The 15723-nt window shown below is 37.6% G+C and overlaps 2 protein-coding genes across 2 annotated transcripts in view; both read left to right on the top strand.

Moving 5' to 3' along the window:
- The window catches only part of LOC307154461 (protein NLRC3-like), a 143138-nt gene that overhangs the window by 65445 nt on the left and 61970 nt on the right, over positions 1-15723 (top strand). The window lies entirely within an intron of this gene.
- LOC307154479 (NLR family CARD domain-containing protein 3-like) overlaps positions 1-15723 on the top strand; it is a gene marked incomplete at its 3' end in the record, with an annotated part of 72424 nt that overhangs the window by 11548 nt on the left and 45153 nt on the right. The window lies entirely within an intron of this gene.

The raw sequence follows: 15723 nt of genomic DNA, 5'->3' as shown, positions 1-15723 counted from the left end.
CCTACTTTTGATATCATGCGATCTTTGTTTTATATAGGCCGCCTAAGTATTGAAAACATAAACTGAAAGATGTCGTGTAGGCTATTTATATATGCCTACGAATATTTTAAGATCATGTACATAAAATAAGGAAAGATATTTCTCTAAATGGACACATTTTTTCTTTTTGAAGTGTAGCCTAGTTAAAGTGTGGTAAATTCAGCACAGTGCAAAAGCAGTGCTGATCTGAGTCCAAATTAACTCTTTATCAAACTACTGAAAGTACTAAAGACTGATAAATTACCTTCTTAAAATACATGTAAATTATCAAAAAAGTAGGCCTACATTTATTTCAAACTTCCTGCATCACACATTGCTGTAGCAAACATTTAAAACTGAATCAACAGGTAGGCTAGTTTAATTTTAATTATAGATAACATTTTCTTATAGATAACAAAACTATCTGAAAAACGATTCACAATGTTTGAAATGAAATAACTGTACTGCAGTTGAGCTGTATTGAGCTTATCTTGTGTTGCGCTGAATTTTAGCTCTAATTAGCTCTTTAAAATCACTCTTTCTACCTGTACCTTTACAGCCTCTACTTGGGTTTTACATTAATAAAAAATGCCGAGTTGTTTTTTTTTTTTACCCAAATGCTGGGTTCAGTCTGTTGGGTCATTTTAATGGGTTATTTTTTTAATATTTTTACCCTGGTGTTGGGTAGTTTTTCTGTAAAAAGCTGCTGGGTCATCAATGTCAATACCCCATTACCCACCCAGTGCTAGGTCAATGTAACCCAAAGTTTGGTGTGCTAAACCGGTTAAAACTGTCATTTTGTTCCCTTCCAGTCTCTCACGTTCAATGTAACGTTGACGTGACTACGTAATTGGGGTCACTTCAGGGAGCCCTAACAACTTCAAGTGTGTACAGAATGAGCCAATAACCGTTGGCGTACGTGAATCGTGTCAAACGCCCCACCCCGCAGCGTGGGTATAAAGTTTACCCAAAGTTTGGGACAGGACGCGAGACAGGAAGCGATAGCACGCACACATTGTCTTTCACTTCGGAGCCGAGAGGTTATTACTTCAGTACTGCAAGGAAGAGACTCTGAGAGTTGGAAATCTGAACTCTGTCCAGCTTTGATGTGACGGCACGATCAGCGGTGGCCACGACTACAGCTCTCAAATTGTGTCGGTATCGGTGGGCGTTCCTGAGTGTTTAAATCATTATAGTCCTGGGTTCCTCAGCGTGGGAAGAGTTTTTTATTTTCAACTAAAAGAGCAACACAAGCTTGACTCCGTCCTTTTCAGGATGTCATTCCACTTGTGCGTTTCTGGATGCCGTCGTTCCCTGGCACCAGCAGATGGCCACAATAGTTGCCTCTCATGTTTGGACATCCAGCATGCTGAGGCAGCTTTTGTGAATAGTTCATGTTCCCATTGCGGGAAATATGATTATTGCCATGTTAAGATCGAGACTCGCTTACCTCAAGGGAGGTGCATTCCCCTTGCCTATGCCCGTGTCCAGTCATTGTTGAACTGTGGTGGAAAGAGTAATAAAAAACTGTACTTAAGTAAAAGTATTGTTACTTAAGTAATAATTTACTTGAGTACAAGTAGAAGTACTGAAAAATAATACGACTCAAGTAAGAGTAAATAAGTGGTCTGCTTAAAAATGGGGAGATGATAGCGATATGGAGCACTAAACACTCTGATGTCATATCTGTTTCATTCATACTGGAAGCCCAGTACATACTCATTCATACCTCGCGCAGAAAGTCCACAAGTAAGATTCATAGAGGAGGTTCACTTATGATGTTTCAGGAAATGCCAATATGGATATAATAACATGCAAATAGAGACATTTGACTGATGAAACATGAAGACAAACACATGAAAGCGATAATATATCTGTGTTCATCAAGCTATTTTCATAAGAATAATGTATGTCTTTAAAAGGATAGTTTACCCAGGACATTTCTATTAAAGGGACTATGTGTAGGAATTTCTCCCATCTAGTGGTGAAATTGTATTTTGCATTCAAACATATAATGCTCTCTAGCGCCTCACTTTTTCAAATGCGCGTTGCATCTACGGTAGCCCTTATGTACCAAAAAGCTATGACAGGATGTCTTATAATAGCACTTAGAGTTTTTCTTTGGGTGAACAGGTTTGTTATTTAAAACAAACTGAAACTTGAAACAACGAGAAAAATTACTGACTGTGAAAAACATTAACTATGAAATCTGATTTTAAAATCTGGTTTTAACAGAAAATAATTTATGGCGTTATTTTTTAGTCAAATGTTATGAGCGTGTAAGACATGCTCACGAGCACATTATGTTATTTCACACGCGCAAAAATGAACCTTCAGCTGGCATGATAAAAGTACTCGCGCACAAATTCAACAACCGAGAGGTGTACAGGTAGCTGCGAGCGAGCGCCTGGCATACTCTCATAGGTTAACTCTGCTTGTACAGAGGAATCCTGCTCGCGCACGGCGGGCTTCTGCTCGCAGAGTGCTGTTTTGCTCGCGCAGTGGATTTCTGCTCGCTCAGCTGATTTCTGCTCCCTCGAGTCTACATGACTTTTGACAATTTGGGGGCGGAAACCAAGGAGGGCACTGACCCTCTTATGATTGGTCACTTTCATCATGGAAAATCTTGGGAAATCCTAACCCCGCCCACCTTCTGACGCAGCGCGCGTCACTCAGCTCGCTCTGCTACTCCGGCTATCTCTGTGTATATTTTAGGCAACGAAATATGTGATAAAACACCTTGCTAACTATTTTCGTTTTCATTTAAAGAAATCTTAAACATGATAGCCACACAAATGTGGTTCATGCAACGCGTATTGATTATATTCACTGCACATAACGTTTGCCTATTTATAAAAAAAAAATATATAAAACACAAACCTGCCTCTTTTCGTTTTAAATATAATATAAAAACATTAAACATTTTAATATGGTCCAGGCAATATGTGCATTTGTTCTAAACAACAGATTTTGCAGTAAACAACATTACGGTTTTAAAATTTTTAAATACAATTATTACAATTTAAAATGACAAAACTCAACCCAGTCTCTTTTTGTTAAATTTCAGTTTTTTCAATATTAGCCATTATAAAAGTATAAGTAAAAGGTATAAGAAGCTATACAAATAAAGCAAACAATTCAGTCAAACATACAAAGTCAGCGCTCTAGTCTAACCATACAACGATGACCGGGCGCTCGGCGCTCATGTACCCCGCCTGGAACAGCCTTTCCTCGGCTATAGTCGTTCTGACGTTCGCCGCTTTCTCTGGCGTCTCTGTAGTGGTTAAACATGAGATATAATTCGTCTTGTGTATATCTAACAGGCGATTTTTGGTCTCGTGAATCTATAATTTATTCCCTGGCCAATCGTTTTGGCTGAGGGGAAGTTTCATAACTTTATAAGCTATTTAACATTACCGTTGTATGGTTAGACTAGAGCGCTGACTTTGTGTGTTTGACTGAATTGTTTGCTTTATTTGTATAGCTTCTTATACCTTTTACTTATACTTTTATAATGGCTAATATTGATAAAACTGAAATTTAACAAAAAGAGACTGGGTTGAGTTTTGTAATTTTAAATTGTAATAATTGTATTTAAAAATTTAAAAACTGTAATGTTGTTTACTGCAAAATATGTTGTTTAGTACAAATGCACATATTGCCTGGACCATATTAAAATGTTTAATGTTTTTATATTATATTTAAAACGAAAAGAGGCAGGTTTGTGTTTTATATATTTTTTTTTTATAAATAGGCAAACGTTATGTGCAGTGAATATAATCAATACGCGTTGCATGAACCACATTTGTGTGGCTATCATGTTTAAGATTTCTTTAAATGAAAACGAAAATAGGTAGTAAGGTGTTTTATCACATATTTCGTTGCCTAAAATATACACAGAGATAACCGGAGTAGCAGAGCGAGCTGAGTGACACGCGCTGCGTCAGAAGGTGGGCGGGGTTAGGATTTCCCAAGATTTTCCATGATGAAAGTGACCAATCATAAGAGGGTCAGTGCCCTCCTTGGTTTCCGCCCCCAAATTGTCAAAAGTCATGTAGACTCGAGGGAGCAGAAATCAGCTGAGCGAGCAGAAATCCACTGCGCGAGCAAAACAGCACTCCGCGAGCAGAAGCCCGCTGCGCGCGAGCAGGATTCCACTGTAGGCTACAAGCAGAGTTAACCTATGAGAGTATGCCAGGCGCTCGCTCGCAGCTACCTGTACACCTCTCGGTTGTTGAATTTGTGCGCGAGTACTTTTATCATGCCAGCTGAAGGTTCATTTTTGCGCGTGTGAAATAACATAATGTGCTCGTGAGCATGTCTTACACGCTCATAACTTTTGACAAAAAAATAACGCCATAATAATTTTATGTGAAAATTGCAGTGATAATTCATTCTCTCTCTTCCAGCGCGTGCGCGCGCCTTTCTCTCTCTCTCTTGCTCTGCATCTCGCGCACGCACCTCTCTCTCTCTCTCTCTCTCTCTCTCTCTCTCTCTCTCTCTCTCTCTCTCTCTGCGCCTCGCATGGCAGAGAGGAGCAGCGTTTTAATTCAGTTAAACACAGATATTATGTTGTTTCTCTAATTTTACATGCAAGTATAGCCGAAATCATTTGTCTTAATGGGTCGCGTTTCAGTCACTATTTCATATTAATTCCGTTGTTCTTTCTCCCTTTCCCCCCGTGATTGTGTCTATATCGCGAATATAAGACGACCCCCCATTTTTCAGCCTATTTTTAGGACAAAAACCTCGTCTAATATTCGGGTATACGGTAATAAAGTACACAACCAAGCAATGAAAAAAAAAAGCTTGTAATTAAGACCGTTGTTACAATATATTCGGTTCCTGAAATATTTGGTTCCAGTGGGTGGAGCTACCATGAATATTCACGAGACCATAGCATGCATGGGCGGGCCATATACAAGCGAGTGGAACAGAAATTATTAGCGTGAGCGCCTCAGATCGCGTTTTGTCCTAAACTACTGCTAACTGTTCGTTTCTCACGAATGACTGAGATAAAGCTTTTTAAATGTTTATTGCATGATTAAATAAATATTTACAAATATATTCTTGTGTTTTGATTCTGTCTCCCAAAGTTGTCTGTAGGCTATTATTGAAATAGCTTGATGATAGCTCAAGACAACATAGGCTACTTGGAGTATGTTGTTGCATGCTTTGAATGTTGCTTTACACTCAACTGAAAACCTTTTGGATACACAAACTGTCAAAGGTTATCATAAATGTTAAGTTTCAGTTGCTTTAACAGTTGTTTTCACTAGCAATGCTTTAGAACATTGGTCAAATTAAGTGATAATTATTTCAATTGTATTGATGTATACATACCAAGGTCCAACTAAAGTAATTTTATACTCAGTTTGTGCAATTTGTAGTTTTGAATGTACCATTCCAAAGGTAAGTGCACTTAATTGTAATAAAACAGAGACAAAACTCTAGCAAATTGATTCATTTAATTTAGTTTTTTATTTGGCAATGCCAAATTTCACATTTTCTTTCATTGATATCATGCATGGGAGTACAAAATTAAGGGTGTTTGCATCTAGGGCAAATAAAAACCTCACTGTATAATATAAACCTCATCTAAAAGTAGTATGGTGTTACTTACCTCACCTCTCATTGTGAAGTTCTGTGCCCTTCTAAGAAGGACATATTTTTAATTTCTTTAAGAAACACCATGAGAAACCTTTCCAGATTTTTTCAATTCATACAAGGTTTTAAACATTTCCTTATCTATATTGACAGCCCAAGTGACAAATTCAACAAAGATGGGTAGGTTTATTTATATGAATTGTGGTTGAGACTCGTTATTATTTTAAAACACCATAGCTAATTGGATGTTGAATGCTTCACAAAATATGTACTGAACCAATTATTTATTGGCCAAAGCTGTGTACAATAGTAAATTGCATAGACATAGAGGTCAGTTTCTCAGGTGTGATGGGATATGGACATATAATTAAAAAGTATTCTCATTTAAAGAATATAATACATATAATTTTTAAAATATAAATCTATATGCATTAAGTTATCTACCTATCCTAAATATGATCTATTCTAGACTGTTTAAAACTGATAAACAAAAACATCTGTTTTTTAAAGCATTCATTCATTAACTCGAAATTATTTTTATAGTAAGATACAGTGTCTTCAAATTACATATTTTATTCATATTCAGCTGTAAAAACAAGAATGTTAGACAAGAGAAAAAAATGGGATCAAGTACAAAATGAATACAGCAGGACTAATAAAATATTTACTATATAATTCAAATATGTATTTATAAATATACCTTTCCTTAATATTTTGGTATACCCATGCCTTTTTCTGTTCACTTGTTTACAAAAAGATTACATAAGAATGATAACATTACTAAACTGATAAGATGTAGGCCTAATTTTTAGTTAGTCATTATTATCAATTACTTTGACCACTGTTCTAAAGCATTGCTAGAGAAAACAACTGTTAATGCATCTGAAGCTTAACATTTATGATAACCTTTGATAAAGTAAAGGTTGTGTATCAAAAAGATTTTCAGTTGAGTCAGTATAAAGCAACATCCAAAGCATGCAACATGCAACTCCAAGTTCTTATGTTGTCTTGAGCTATCAGCATATAATTTAAAGGCTATTTTAATAATATGCAGACAACTTTGGGAGACAGAATAAAGTATATATATATACATAAATATATATAATAAAATATATTTGTAAATATTTAATTAAACAGCAATCACACACCTTTAAAAATCCTAATCTCAGTCACTCATGAGAAACCAACAGTTCTATAATGTCAGCAACAACTAATCTGGGAAAATTTGGAGAAATATGCCTTTATTGTAGGTCTTGCAACGCTTCCTACAGGATTAGTTCAGTTCAGGTAAACTCAGATTACTGAAACACATGCTACAAAACGATGAATTATTTATAAAATGTATACGACTAGTTTAAGATTAACTTCGTTCAACTTTATTACCTGTTTGAAATAAATAATCCATAAAACAAAACGAGCAGGCGCTCACGCTAATAATTTACGTTCCACTCGCTTGTATTTGTCGCCCCGCCCACGCTATGGTCTCGTAAATATTCATGGTAGCTCCACCTATTGGAACCAAATATTTCAGGAACCGAATATATTGTAACACCGTAACATTGACTTACCTGTCGAAAAGAAAGCAGGAAACTTCAGCGTCTCTTTTGAAAGCTTTCTCCTGCATTAGCTGTCCCGACATTAACCCTTGTTTTTGTAATCTCCGGTCACGTTTCCTTTTACGGTCTATTTTGGACTTTTTCGAGACTAGGACTTCTTATCCTGTGACTCAGCATATGTATGAATGAACGGTGTATAAATAACCGTGCAGTGCAGCCTTTTAAACTTGCCGCGGCAGTGACAAGCGCCTCTCTCTGCTCCTCCACTTCTGCTGGCTTCAGTCACGTGATGCTGGCTCTGAACGAAAACGCGTTGTGGAAACGCGTTAGCCTAGTACTTTTTGTCCCTCTCTGCTATTATAGTTTTTCAAGATGGCGGAACTACATGGAAGCCTCCGTGGACCTACCCATCCCATGTATATAAAGATAATAAATTCTTCGTTTACGAGGATTAGTCTGATCATTGGCATAGGTATTTGTTAGGGGTGTGCATTGGCACTGCCCTCACAATTCGATTACGATTCACCAGGTAACGATTCGATTCAATTCGATTCTACGATGCATTGCGATGCATCAAAATTCTACTGCACACAACAAGGCAAAATTTTCATCAGTCATGAGGCAATACAAGCAGTCAGATATTGAACAACAGATTTTATTGGCTGCTATGTGTGTATTATCACTCTCCTGTATCTTTGACATAAATGTCATTAAATAAAATAAAATTGAATGGTACAGGGTATTGGATATGGCATTTTCAAACCTGAAAAAGAAAGCATAAATCACTGCTTTCAGTGCTTTGAATGAGAAATGTTTCTCTTCTCTCTGCTTGAGAACCATTTGAAATTAAATTTCAACTTTATTGTCCAACTCAAGGCCAGAAAATAAACAGTGTAGGGTGTAACGGTTCACAAAATTCATGGTTCGGTTCAATACGATACACTTGTGTCACGGTTCAGTACATTTTCGATACAGCAAAAAGAAAGAAATGCCAGAGAAATTTCCTTGATTTTTTTTTTATTCTTTTTTTTATTAGAACTAACATCATAAAGTATGACATTTTTTTCTTTGAGCAATGATGGAGCTATAATTGACTCTTCTTAGGAGCATATAAAACAAAACAGCTTCTTGGAAAAAATTAAATGTAATATTTTGTGCTTATAAACAAATGTTTATTTTAGTTCAGATTAACATTTGAGGGCAGCAATGTTATTCATAATGTCGAAATAAATCCGACATAACGTTACTTGAAAGCATTATAGCCAAACTTCCAAAGTTGCAGTTAGTGTTACTACAGTAAATCCATGGAGAATATTGCAGATCTGTGGACACTGGATAGTTCATTCATGTCACAATGTTTCTTCCTGGTTTCCACGTCAGCGCTGTTTGATCCGTTAATAACGGAGAAATGTGAATGTTTCTCACTAGATCTCGCAGCGATGTTATTACTTTAGTGGCGAGTTCAAATGCTTTCTTTACTGGATCTCTTAGCGCTGTGTAGTATAAAATCGGCTCGCGCTGCGTTGGTCCAAACTGATAAACAGTCCGTCACGAGTAGATCAGTTTCGTTCCGCTTACATTGCGTTTGCCATTTGATGTTGTGGTCGCGCCAGCGTCTACATTATGAGCGCGCTCGCGCTTACATTTGAAATAACCGTTCGGTTTGAAAATGCGTGCCTTGTACCGAACGGTTTAATACGAATACGCGTACCGTTACACCCCTAAAACAGTGACATAATCGATTATGGCACTTTGCCGCATCGATGCTGAATCGTGCATGCCCCGCATTGCGATGCATCGCCGAATCGATTATTGTTGACACCACTAGTATTTGTACACCATTGAGGGCATATTTATGAATAAAAATATTGATTTTAGATAATAAAATACCTAAAAAGCTACACATAGTCCCTTTAAAGGTTCCATTGCATGGATTATTTTATTATTTTAGAATGTTTCCTGGGGTGCCCTTATAATGTTAGTATGTTTTTTTCAAAAGTTGTTATAATTTATAAATAAAAGGCATATTTCCTAGCCTGGTTTCATCCTCTGATTTGAACACTCTGTTTGAAGGGGCGTGTCTGCTGTGAGACTTCAGTGTAAACGCCCTCTGCTGTGATTGGCTGACATGCTTGCATATGAAATATCTGGCATTACATGTGGAACTATCTGGAAAACTTTTACTATTACAGCTATTATACGTTTTTACTATTACAGCTATCGGGATTAACGAATCGTGAGAAGTTTTTTAAGTATTTAGATCTATTCCCATCACATAAAAGGTTGCAGTGATGAGCATTGAGCAGATGACAGTCTGTTGATCGCGTGAAAATAGATCTTATCATTGCAACGCAGTTTCTGCACTCTCACTAATGATTTCACCAATGCAAACATGAGGTAAGTACAGTAAGAGCTTTGTTGTGCAGTGTAACAGCGTCATTGATTTCATAACTAGTTTTGGCAAGTGTCCAGATCACTACAAATCACTACTTACCGCTTGCTGGAATATAGTTGAAATTGCCCCCTTCGTCAGTATGAAACGCTGAGAGAAGCCTGCTTGATATTGTCCCAGGTTAGAAAAACAGTCCGTGGTGAAATGGACAGAGCAAACTAACAACTTCGAATTAAACTTTTGCGGTATCCGATTATAGATAAACATCAACCATGCCTGTTGACATTTCGCCATCAATACACCTGTATTCCTGTGGGTGGAGGTTAGTAAAAAAACTGTTCTAGTGACGTCATTAAAGAAGGAAGTAGAGGGATGTAGTCCAAACTGGCCGTTCAATGTAGGCGACTTCTGTTAAATAAAATATCTTGCTTGGCATTGAACTTTGAGCTTTATAATTTTACAGATATTATTTATACTCTAACAACAACATTACACACTAACTAAAGTTTGAAACATGGGATCACGAAGAACGGGACCTTTAATTAATTTTACTATTCGTCTGAAAGAAGAATGTCATATACACCTAGGATGACTTGAGGGTGAGTAAATCATGGGCTAATTTTCATTTTTGGGTAAACTAACCCATTAATGTAATGCCAATCAACATATAGAATTTAATAAAATAATATATTCTCACACATGAAACCACAGAAGTAATTTCAAAGGAAAGCATGATATTAAACTCATAAACTCATAAATTGTAGTTTTTGATGGTATGCTAAGCAGTGTTAGTCAAGTTACTTGGAAAAAGTAATTAGTTACTGATTACTGATTACTTCTCCAAGAAAGTAATCCAGTTACTTTACTGATTACTTATTTTCAAAAGTAATTAGTTACTTTACTAGTTACTTTACTAGTTACTTTTTAAAAACATGATGCACAAAATGAATACGCTATAAAGCAATAGACCTTTCTTCTTAATTCTATTCTTTCTGCATATTCCATCATCTAAAATTGAATCAAATGAAACATTCTTTTTTAAAAATGGTTTTATTAGTTTCAGTATTTTAACTTTATGCACATTGCATCAATGACTCACTCATTAAGATGGTCGCCTGCCGCCTCCTACTGGCGGTTTATAAATATTATTTATATGCACAAATAATATTTCTTATTTGTATATTAAAAAAAAAAAAAAAAAAAAAATCTATATTATTTAATGCAGTTTATTTGATTGGTAACAGTTTTTTAGCATATTATTATTCTATTGTAATTTATTGATCAAATTTAAGAATTTTAAATGAAAGATGAAGCAAACGATTAGGGAAAAATGCCCTTTATAAAGGTTAAAATATCATAAATATGCCGATTTATATATGTTAAAGCTGACTGAACTGATGAGAATACTGATTCGGAATAAATTATATTTACAACACACACACACAAAAAATCACATTTTTTTCCTGTTCTAACAAATGTTTTTACTCGGACAAGTGAATGACCGACCGAAGGACAAAATGAAAAGGCTTAAATGTTGAGCCCTGGTATATTTTTTTTATTATTATTCATTTATTTACCCATAAACCTGTCTTTAGGAAGCCATAAGTTACAGTGGCAAGAATAACTTTGGGGGTGGTGGACAGGGTTTACATTAAGACAGGAGTATGCCTTAATCTAGTTGATCATGCATTTCTTTTCTTTTATTCCACAGCTGATGTGTGCAGTTTTTTATTGCTTGCATTAAAATAATTTTCTCTTGTTTTGTTTTTTAATTGCAGTCTTTTTCTTCTGTCATTCATGCTTATCAGCTCCATGCAATCTTAAGCTTTTCTTGGTTCAGTTGCACACAGTCTGAAGAGGTTTTTTTGGCAGTTTGCTAAAATAAAAGACCCATTCTAAGAGCTGTTGACTTTTCTACCTTGGGAAAGAACGTTAAACGAACAACTTAAAAAGGCATGACAAATCATGACATAAGACTGACATCACTCACAACGTACCAATGCATTATCCCTCATGAACAAATATAACGTCTGATGTTTGCACGTGCATACAGTTTACCATTATGACATCGTTCATGAATAAACATGACGTCTGAACACGGACAAACGGTGCGTGTTGACGTCTCAAAATTCACGCGTTTCGTTTACAGACTTTTGAACGCCATCGCTTGCCATAGTGTTTACCACTGACTTCGCGGCGCTCATGTCATTGTCACTCACGAGTCACGGCTCACGTCGCGAGACAGTCTCGCAGTATAACGCAGTAACGCAGCCTTCTTACGGGGAAGTAACAGTAATCTAATTACTGTTTTTGCAATTGTAATCCCTTACTTTACTCGTTACTTTACTGCCCATCAGTGATGCTAAGCAAACATACTAGCTTTCCCTGTTGTCAAGAGCAAATGTTTTATTACTAATCTTTAAAAGTAAGTCCAGGTAAGATCATTTTAATGTTTTCATTTGAATCATTTCATAATTGAAAGCAAAGGAGGTTAAATGAAAGTTCCGATTAAAAAAAAGAGAGATGTAGTATGAATAAAAAAGTGCCAGTAAAAAAAAAAAATAATAATAAGTGGGGTATGGTTAACATGTTAAATTAAATGCTCTTTTTTTTTCGTTCCTTTCGTTCCTACTAGCCTACTATTGCTTTAGTAATGAACTACACTTTTACATGCATCTGATTGACAGATAAAACATGCAATCTTATTTCACTGTTGTTGAGGGATTTTCAGCTTTGTACAAAGTTTGCTTCAAACATTTAGTTTAACTGTATTGTTAAAGAGGGTGAGCTTTACCTTTAATAATAATAATAATTCGTTACATTTATATAGCGCTTTTTCTGAGACCTCAAAGCGCATTACATAGATGGGGGAATCTCCTCAAACACCACCAATGTGCAGCATCCACTTGGATGATGCGACGGCAGCCATATTGCGCCAGAACGCCCACCACACACCAGCTTACTGGTGGAGAGGAGACAGTGATGAAGCCAATCAGTATATGGGGATGATTAGGAGGCCATGATGGACAGGGGCCAAGGGGCAAATTTGGCCAGGATGCCGGGGCTACACCCCTACTCTTTTTCGAAGGACATCCTGGGATTTTTAATGACCACAGAGAGTCAGGACCTCGGTTTAACGTCTCATCCGAAGAACGGTGCTCTTTTGGCAGTATAGTGTCCCCGTCACTACACTGGGGCATTAGGACCCACACAGACCACAGGGTGAGCACCCTCTGCTGGCCTCACTAACACCTCTTCCAGCAGCAACCTGGTTTTTCTCAGGAGGTCTCCCATCCAGGTACTAACCAGGCTCAGCCCTGCTTAGCTTCAGTGGGCAACCAGTCTTGGGCTACAGGGTGATATGGCTGCTGCCAGTGGTCCACCTGTAGTAAGTCAGTGTGGTCACTAGGAAAGCACTACAGCCTTTGGAACATGAAAAAATACTTTAGGTGAATTACAGTAATATTTTCTTAAACTTATTTGTTTATTGTACGTACAGTAAGGGAGTTATAGTCAAAATTTCACCTGTAGTAAGTCAGTGTGGGCACTAGGAAAGCACTACAGCCTTTGGAACAGGAAAAAATACTTTAGGTGAATTACTGTAATTTTTTCTTAAACTTATTTGTTTATTGTACGTACAGTAAAGGAGGTATTGTCAAAATTTCACCTGTAGTAAGTCAGTCTTGTCAATAGGAGAGCACTACCTTTGGAACATGAAAAAAATCCCTTTGGTGAATTACTGTAACTTTTACATAAAACATATTTGCGTACTGTATGTACAGTAGCCTACACAAAAGTACACTAAAGCAGTCTAGGTGAATACGCAGCAAATATCAAGCCTGAAACTAATTTTACCCTTGTTGGCAAATTTTTTTTATATTTTACTTGACTATGTTCATGGTGCTGTCCACGTATGTGGTACTGAGGTGCTACATGATCAAGTCTGCAGCTTGGGTAAAGTTGGTTTTATATTTGCATATTCGTGGAGTTCCGCGTTCAATATCTCGTGAGCTGAATATTGTTACTACACAAATAACATTGTTTTAATATTTAAATCTTCCTCAAAACGAGCTTTCCTTCGGGTTTGCACTTTGCAGATGGTCCCTTCTTAGCAGCCTGCGCATAGAGATCAATGTATTTTGTCCAGTGCGAAGGAAAGATCGTTTTGAGGAAAATTATGTTGTAGCTTCTGGTGTTTTATCTGTAGTTATATGTGATAGGTGTTTTCTGTAGCAACAACGTTTAGTTCACGAGTTATTGAACGCGGAAGTCCGCGAATGTGCGAATATGCGAATATAAAACCAACTTTACCTAAGTTCTCCATGTTATGAGCCAAGTTTTTTATTTACTTCAACTGCTCAATGCTCTGATAATATCAATGGGATGACCCATTTTAGGAGTTGCCATAATTACATTTTAAAATCAGAATATGAGCATAGCTCACTTACATTCACCAAAATATTGAAACGTTAGTGATACGGATTCTAAACACGAGCGCCAGTGATTGAATTTCAAAGCGCGGTTTGAACGCCCCGCCCCCCAGCTGAACTGGAAGTTTTGATTGATTTTGCACCTGAGTCAGACCTGTCTGTTATTGGCTGAAGCGCTTCAGAACTGTCTGTTATTGGCTGAAGAGTAGAGGTCTGCGCGGGACTGTTTTTTAAGTCCCGCTCCCGCCCGCTACCGCTGGGGTTATATCCCGCACCCACCCGTTCCCGCTATATATACACTATTTGTTCACCCGCTGTCTGCTTAGAATAATTTTCTTCCCGATCCGACCATCCCGCTTTAATATAGATCTCCCAGAATTTCACATGTACATTTTCACAGAGAAAATAAAAATGTAGTCTGCACAAACATTTTTTTATTATTATTTTATTCGCCTTGTCAGTATACAAAATTTAACATTTTGCTGCAGAGAGTAGGGGAAAAAATATTGCAGCGGGAAAAAAAAGAAGTGTAGGCTATTATTTTTATTCGTATTATCAAAATTCGTAACATTTTGCTGTTAAGCAAATACAATCAATGCATGACAGAAAGAACCGTTACTGGTTTGTGCGTGCAGCGCGTGCATAACGGTCCTGAGTAGCCTACAGGGCAGACTGTAGCCTATAACGGGTGGTCGATAAGATTAAGATTAGGTAAAGCGAAGATATGCTGTTCTGAATGAACGTCGGCGTCGGGAACGTGATATTGAATGACCGACCGCTCCCGTTCAAATTACACCAGAGTTACCGACCGCTACCGTTTTTTAGTCGGAAATTTAATCCCGCGGCGCAAAATATCTGGTCGGGTCCCGCAGATCCCGCGGGACAGCCGCGGGAATGCAGACCTCTACTGAAGAGCTTCAGAACTGTCTGTTATTGGCTGAAGCGCTTCAGAACTGTCTGTTATTGGCTGAAGCACAGGGCTGAGGGCTCAGCCTCCACCGCACGCAGTAGTTTGAAAAGTGTTTGTGAAATGTAAGCTCGCCCTGTTGCTCCGTCGGCACCTTTGTCAAAGTACTCTGTACTTTTGATGAAAAATAAATGTAGCGAAGTTGAATACTTTATTTTTAATCTATTCAAGTAAAAGTAAAAGTACCACAATTTAATTATATTCAAGGAAGTAGAACAAATCGAAAAATCTACTCAAGTACTGTAACAAAAGTATTTGTAATTAGTTACTTTCCACCACTGGTGTTGAACTGCGTGAGCTCGCTCAGACGTAGAACAGCGGCACCACTGAAACTTTTTCAGAGGCTCCTGGGGCATATGGCATCTGCAGCCGTGGTAATGCCGCTCTGATTGTTTCATATGATGCCGCTCCAACACTGGCTCCACGATCGAGTCCTGAAATGGCCGTGGCAGAGCGGCTTGTGCCAGGTCCAAGTGACCCCGCACTGTTGCCAAACTCTCAGCTTGTGGTCGGATCTTTTGTTCAGGTGTGCAGGTGTTCCCCTAGAACAAGTGTCCTGGCATTCTGTGGTCTTCATGGATGCCTCTGCTACAGGCTGGGGGGCCACGTACAATGGGCATGCAGCTTCAGGTCTGTGGACAGGACCTCAACTGCATTGGCACATCAACTGCCTCGAGTTGTTAGCAGTCTTGTATTAATAAGACAGGACTTATATCATCCTCATGTATAGATCATATTTATACTAATATAGCT

Source organism: Squalius cephalus (assembly GCF_949319135.1).
Source record: "Squalius cephalus genome assembly, chromosome: 2".
NCBI lineage: Eukaryota > Metazoa > Chordata > Actinopteri > Cypriniformes > Leuciscidae > Squalius > Squalius cephalus.
Note: the sequence above shows the minus strand (reverse complement) of the source record. Positions and strands in the feature narration are given on the sequence as shown.